Source organism: Bremia lactucae (assembly GCF_004359215.1).
Source record: "Bremia lactucae strain SF5 chromosome Unknown BlacSF5_NotPlaced_18_SHOA01000004.1_1233567bp, whole genome shotgun sequence".
In the NCBI taxonomy this organism is placed as follows: domain Eukaryota; phylum Oomycota; class Peronosporomycetes; order Peronosporales; family Peronosporaceae; genus Bremia; species Bremia lactucae.
In genome coordinates, this window is record NW_027152030.1 from 143,975 (window position 1) to 151,474 (window position 7,500).

Below are 7,500 nucleotides of genomic sequence, written 5' to 3' on the forward strand. Positions count from 1 at the left end.
TTTTTCCAGTATAATTTTGGTAGCGAGTTCACTATAGTAGAAATCTACTTGGAATTCGTTACAGCGACCGGAGTTTCCATTTTTCGCCCGTACTAGGTCCGTGTATGACTTAATATTAACAACAACAACTACCCTATCAGCCGCTTTTTGGCTGTCCAGGAGTCATATACCGATTTTGGGTTGCCCGCTTCGTCTGATTTTACTATGTCGAGTTCACTATAGTAGAATTTCTACTTTAAGCGGAGCTACCGCGACATGGTTTTTTCGTAATTAGCCGCACCAAGTTGATCGCTAACTCAGTAAAGGCTTCCCAAAAGTCCCTTTCAGCCGCTTTTTGGTCGCATTTGTCTCGCATTACGATTTTGGAACATTCACATTTTTTCAGTATAATTTCGGTAGCGAGTACACTATGGTAGAAATCTACTTGGAATTCGTTACAGCGACCGGAGTTTCCATTTTTTACCCGTCCTAGGTCTGTTTCTGACTTAGTATTAACGACAACACCTACCCTATCAGCCGCTTTTTGGCTGTCCATGAGTCACATAACGATTTTGGGTTGCCCACTTTCGTCTGATTTTACTATGTCGAGTTCACTATAGTAGAATTTCTCCTTTAAGCGGAGCTACCGCGACATGGTTTTTTCGTAATTAGCCGTACCAAATTGATCACTAACTCAGTAAAGGCTTCCCAAAAGTCCCTTTCAGCCGCTTTTTGGTCGCATTTGTCTCGCATTACGATTTTGGAACATTCACATTTTTTCAGTATAATTTCGGTAGCGAGTTCACTATGGTAGAAATCTACTTGGAATTCGTTACAGCGACCGGAGTTTCCATTTTTTACCCGTCCTAGGTCTGTTTCTGACTTAGTATTAACGACAACACCTACCCTATCGGCCGCTTTTTGGCTGTCCATGAGTCATATACCGATTTTGGGTTGCCCACTTTCGTCTGATTTTACTATGTCGAGTTCACTATAGTAGAATTTCTACTTTAAGCGGAGCTACCGCGACATGGTTTTTTCGTAATTAGCCGTACCAAGTTGATCACTAACTCAGTAAAGGCTTCCAAAAGTCCTTTTCAGCCGCTTTTTGGTCGCATTTGTCTCGCATTACGATTTTGGAACATTCATTTTTCAGTATCATTTTGGTAGCAAGTTCACTTAGTAGTAAATCTACTTGGAATTCGTTCCCGCGACCCGGCCTTACTGCTTTCAACCATGGTTCACACGTCCTAAACTTAGTATCTAATTACGCAACGACCCTCTCGGCCGCTTTTGGTCGTACATGTATCGCATTCTCTTATACAACAAAAACCACTTGCCAGGTCTTACACAAAGTTTAATGGAGTTTTATCTGGATTGATTTTATTATTGGAACTGTATGGCGTTACCTTTTGGCCCTCTTCTCCTAATTTTATCATCCTACTTGTTCGACCCTACATTCTCCAGCTTGATGCCCAGCAGCTGGAAAGCAGCGAGGTTTTCCTCCCGATGCTTTTCGCACTGGCAATGGAACCACAATGGTGTCCCCGTCCGCCCAGTATAGTCCGCCATTATTTCTTCGCCAGTCTTTATCGCCACTATCGATATTACCAATATCACCACCCTGCGTAGTCCGACCACCTCAACATATTCCACATTGGGAGTGCAGGAGTGCGCTATAAACCGCGCCTTCGACCCTCCCTCTTCGGCGCTGATAAATACACGTCGTCCTGCAGAGTCCCGTTTCTTCAGCGATATCGTGTACGAGGCATCTGGCCGCGGCTGGTGCAAGTAGGTGCCCCAATACTGGCATACTATCGCTCCTTGCAAGATCGGACGTGAAGCGAACACACCGATACCATACCGCGTCACGCGCAGGTGGAGTCGACACGACCGAAACCGGTTATAACAGTTTCCTGTCACCACGGAACACGTCTCCTCTTCACATACCTGATTCTCCAAGGCGTTCATACAGTCAAAAATGGTGCAATGCTTGTCGCAGCCACATTTCGTAGTCCGCACATCGTCATTGTCAAACTTTACATTATCAGGGTTCAGCACGGTCGTCACCTGTCGAATGTCCGACGGCCATGGCACCGTCTGGCCCACGGGAACGTTTTCAATCAACCATCTGCGCGTACCCGGTACCGCCTCCTCTTCGTCGCTCTCCGCCAGGGTTAAGTCAATCGTCCTGATCAATTCTTCTTTGCCGTCGTTGTCTTCGCCGTCGTTGTCTTCGCCGTCGTTTTCTGCTTGTCCGTTATATCCGGCGTCTCCGTCATTACCGTCGTTTCCGTCATCGCCGTCATACCCGTCGTCGCCGTCGTTTTCGGTGTATCCGTCGTCGCCAAGGGTATTATCGCTTTCACGATTTTTGGCCTCGTCTTCAATTTCGTCGACATCGCGCGCTGTCGCCTTTTCGCCTGCGCTAACCCCCTCGATTGACCCGGAATGGCGTATACAACACCCACTACGCTTTTTCTTGAACAGACTTTTATGCTTACGCTTGCGGGATTTAGGCCGTAACCCCAATCGATCCTTCCCCTTCCTGGCTCGCTTTGTGAAAGCGGTAGTTGATTCCACGCCATTCAATTCGAGAGGCGGCCCCCGCTCCCGCTCCGCCCGTTTAAAATTTCTTCGCCACTGCCTCAACATGGCCACCGCCGTCCAAAGAGCCTCCACGACCTCGGCCTCTCCGACATTCGGATCGTTCCTTTTCGGTAAAGTTGGAAGTACGCCGGTTGGTGGCGGCCAGGTCGGCGGGACAGGCGAGGGATGCCGAGAACCTTTCCTTATCGAATTGGCGAGAATTATTCTCGCCAATTCGATAAGGAAAGGTTCTCGGCATCCCTCGCCTCGCTGCGCGTATCGTCCATTCTGCCGGCGTTCCTGTCGTCCATTTCGTCTTGATTTCGTTTTTGAATATTTGAAAGGGAGGATTTTACGATGCGCCCTCCTTTGTCCATTACCTACGTTACAACATATTCACGGAAATGTTAGCTACACTTCGTCGGGATTCATTTTGATAGATTATTCAAGATGCAAGACCGCTATTTTAGTATTTTTTTCAAATTTCCACTTTAAAGTAATAATAAAACTTTGTTAAACCAGACTTGCCCTCCAATTGATCCTCGTTAAGGGATTTAAATTGTACTCATTCCAATTGCCCGACTCGAAGAGCCAGAGCATTGTTATTTATTGTCACTACCTCCCTGTATCAGGATTGGGTAATTTACGCGCCTGCTGCCTTCCTTGGATGTGGTAGCCGTTTCTAAGGCTCCCTCTCCGGAATCAAACCCTAATTCCCCGTTACCCGTTAACGCCATGGTAGGCCCATATCCTACCATCCAAAGCTGATAGGGCAGAAACTCAATCGATCTATCGCGCAAAAGCACGATCCGCACAGTTATTAAGACTCAACACAATACCGGCTTATAGCAGGATCGGTTTTCAATCTAATAAATGCTACCCGTCCCTTGTGTAGTTGGGTATTAATGCATGTATTAGCTCTAGAATTACTACGGTTATCCAAGTAGTAAGGTACTATCGAGTGGACTATAACTGATATAATGAGCCATTCGCAGTTTCACAGTACAAAATTGTTTATACTTAGACATGCATGGCTTAATCTTTGAGACAAGCGTATGACTACTGGCAGGATCAACCAGGTTTATATCTTCAATACGTAAGATGACGACAAGTCGCCCCTAGCACATAATATTAACATAGAGTCAAGCCACAAATAGCTACGAACCGTCGAAATATTCAACAGACACAAAGCCACTCGTTACCTTTCTCCAAGTCATTATTAATTAGCTCGTCCTCGGCAAAAAACTACAACTCAATGAGAAGCTGCAAATAATTGTTAACAGCCAAAGAACTTGGTAGTCGCAAATTACCCGCTGCCTTTCATAGCGTCTATTGTAGATTGCAATCAAAAAAAGCTGTAAGCAGTTGTTAACAACCGAATCATTCGAATGTTATTAATTATCCGCTACTAATATCACAGTTTGTATTAAATTAACAACTGAGAAGGGCTGCTTCCTATCTTAAACTCCTGAAAACAAGAGTTGCAAACAAGCAGCTGCCTTTCTCTATGCCAATCTTTAAATAACAACTGAGAAACGCTGCACCTTATTCTTAACTCCAGAAAACGGGAGTCGCAAACAAGTCGCTGTATTTCTCTACGTTGATCTTTAAATAACAAATGAGAAGGCTGCTTTATATTCTTAACTTCATAAGTCGCAAATAAGTCGCCACCTTACTCATTACCGCTTTCTAAATAACAACGGAGGGAGGCTGTTTCTTATTTTTGACTCCAGAACCACTGCAGTCGCAAACAAGTCACTACCAACCTCGTTACCGCTTTCGAAATAACAACTCAGAATAAATGTTTCTTACTTTTAACTACAGATATTTTGCAGTCGCAAACAAGTTACTATCTTTCTTAACGCAGTTATTAAAAAAACAGCAGAGGTAGGCCGTTTCTTATTCTTGACTCCAGAACTACTGCAGTCGCGAACAAGTCACTACCGTCCTCAATGCCGCTTTCTAATTAACAACTCAGAATGAATGTTTCTTATTATTAATTCCAGAACTACTGCAATCACAAACAAGTAACTATCTTTCTTAACGAAGCTAATCAAAAAGGAAGTAGAGGTAGGCTGTTTCTCACTCTTGACTCCAGAACTACTGCAGTCGCGAACAAGTCACTACCATCCTCAATACCCCTTTCTAATTAACAACCTAGAACGAATGTTTCCTATTATTGATTCCAGTTCAACCGCAGCCGCAAACAAGTAACTATCTTTCTTTACGAAGCTAATCAAAAAGGAAGTAGAGGTAGGCCGTTTCTCACTCTTGACTCCAGAACTACTGGAGTCGCGAACAAGTCACTACCATCCTCAATACCACTTTCTAATTAACAACTCAGAACGAATGTTTCTTATTATTAATTCCAGAACTACTGCAATCACAAACAAGTAACTATCTTTCTTAACGAAGCTAATCAAAAAGGAAGTAGAGGTAGGCTGTTTCTCACTCTTGACTCCAGAACTACTGCAGTCGCGAACAAGTCACTACCATCCTCAATACCCCTTTCTAATTAACAACCTAGAACGAATGTTTCCTATTATTGATTCCAGTTCAACCGCAGCCGCAAACAAGTAACTATCTTTCTTTACGAAGCTAATCAAAAAAGCAATAGAGGTAGGCCGTTTCTCACTCTTGACTCCAGAACTACTGCAGTCGCGAACAAGTCACTACCATCCTCAATACCACTTTCTAATTAACAACTCAGAACGAATGTTTCTTATTATTAATTCCAGAACTACTGCAATCACAAACAAGTAACTATCTTTCTTAACGAAGCTAATCAAAAAGGAAGTAGAGGTAGGCTGTTTCTCACTCTTGACTCCAGAACTACTGCAGTCGCGAACAAGTCACTACCATCCTCAATACCCCTTTCTAATTAACAACCTAGAACGAATGTTTCCTATTATTGATTCCAGTTCAACCGCAGCCGCAAACAAGTAACTATCTTTCTTTACGAAGCTAATCAAAAAGGAAGTAGAGGTAGGCTGTTTCTCACTCTTGACTCCAGAACTACTGCAGTCGTGAACAAGTCACTACCATCCTCAATACCACTTTCTAATTAACAACTCAGAACGAATGTTTCTTATTATTAATTCCAGAACTACTGCAATCACAAACAAGTAACTATCTTTCTTAACGAAGCTAATCAAAAAGGAAGTAGAGGTAGGCCGTTTCTCACTCTTGACTCCAGAACTACTGCAGTCGCGAACAAGTCACTACCATCCTCAATACCCCTTTCTAATTAACAACCTAGAACGAATGTTTCCTATTATTGATTCCAGTTCAACCGCAGCCGCAAACAAGTAACTATCTTTCTTTACGAAGCTAATCAAAAAGGAAGTAGAGGTAGGCTGTTTCTCACTCTTGACTCCAGAACTACTGCAGTCGCGAACAAGTCACTACCATCCTCGATACCACTTTCTAATTAACAACTCAGAGCTAATGTTTCTTATTATTAATTCCAGAACTACTGCAATCACAAACAAGTAACTATCTTTCTTAACGAAGCTAATCAAAAAGGAAGTAGAGGTAGGCCGTTTCTCACTCTTGACTCCAGAACTACTGCAGTCGCGAACAAGTCACTACCATCCTCAATACCCCTTTCTAATTAACAACCTAGAACGAATGTTTCCTATTATTGATTCCAGTTCAACCGCAGCCGCAAACAAGTAACTATCTTTCTTTACGAAGCTAATCAAAAAAGCAATAGAGGTAGGCCGTTTCTCACTCTTGACTCCAGAACTACTGCAGTCGCGAACAAGTCACTACCATCCTCAATACCACTTTCTAATTAACAACTCAGAACGAATGTTTCTTATTATTAATTCCAGAACTACTGCAATCACAAACAAGTAACTATCTTTCTTAACGAAGCTAATCAAAAAGGAAGTAGAGGTAGGCCGTTTCTCACTCTTGACTCCAGAACTACTGCAGTCGCGAACAAGTCACTACCATCCTCAATACCCCTTTCTAATTAACAACCTAGAACGAATGTTTCCTATTATTGATTCCAGTTCAACCGCAGCCGCAAACAAGTAACTATCTTTCTTTACGAAGCTAATCAAAAAGGAAGTAGAGGTAGGCCGTTTCTCACTCTTGACTCCAGAACTACTGCAGTCGCGAACAAGTCACTACCATCCTCAATACCACTTTCTAATTAACAACTCAGAACGAATGTTTCTTATTATTAATTCCAGAACTACTGCAATCACAAACAAGTAACTATCTTTCTTAACGAAGCTAATCAAAAAGGAAGTAGAGGTAGGCTGTTTCTCACTCTTGACTCCAGAACTACTGCAGTCGCGAACAAGTCACTACCATCCTCAATACCNAACAGACAAGCGCGAATCTTTATTGCAACGTCGTGACTGCATCACACAGTCGAACGGCAACCCATAAAAGAACACGACTGTCACTAGACCTAGCTTCTCCAAATAAGTCCTTGCTCCTCCAGCATCCACTGTGCTTAAGCCCCAGCACCAGTCATGACGGTGCGCTTACAAATGCTTGGCAGAACATATAAACGGTAGTGGCTAGACGTCAAAAGACGGAGAGTCGGCTTGTTCAAAATCAATCAATAACTCACTGGCGTAGAGCAAAGCAGGAAAACAGAAATAGAGCACTGTGCATCAGCTTTTTGACACATTTCTAGTTTGAGACAAGGGAACAAGAGTTCCAGGTTCTCAGTCCCAATCACATTACTAAGTTCTCAATGTAGCAGACGGACGCAATCGTTTGCCTTACCTCCTCTGCAGCATTTCCCGCAGCATTTGATCCTCCTTTTGTCGCTACAGTCCTGGTTACCCAAACATGCGGAGAAGAAAGGGGTAGTAAACAGCCTGCCATAGATTTGGACGAGGTATTCCCTCTTTATTATTCCCATTTTCGTACTGGAGAGGAGGCCCTTTCATAGTTTCCGCCTTTCTT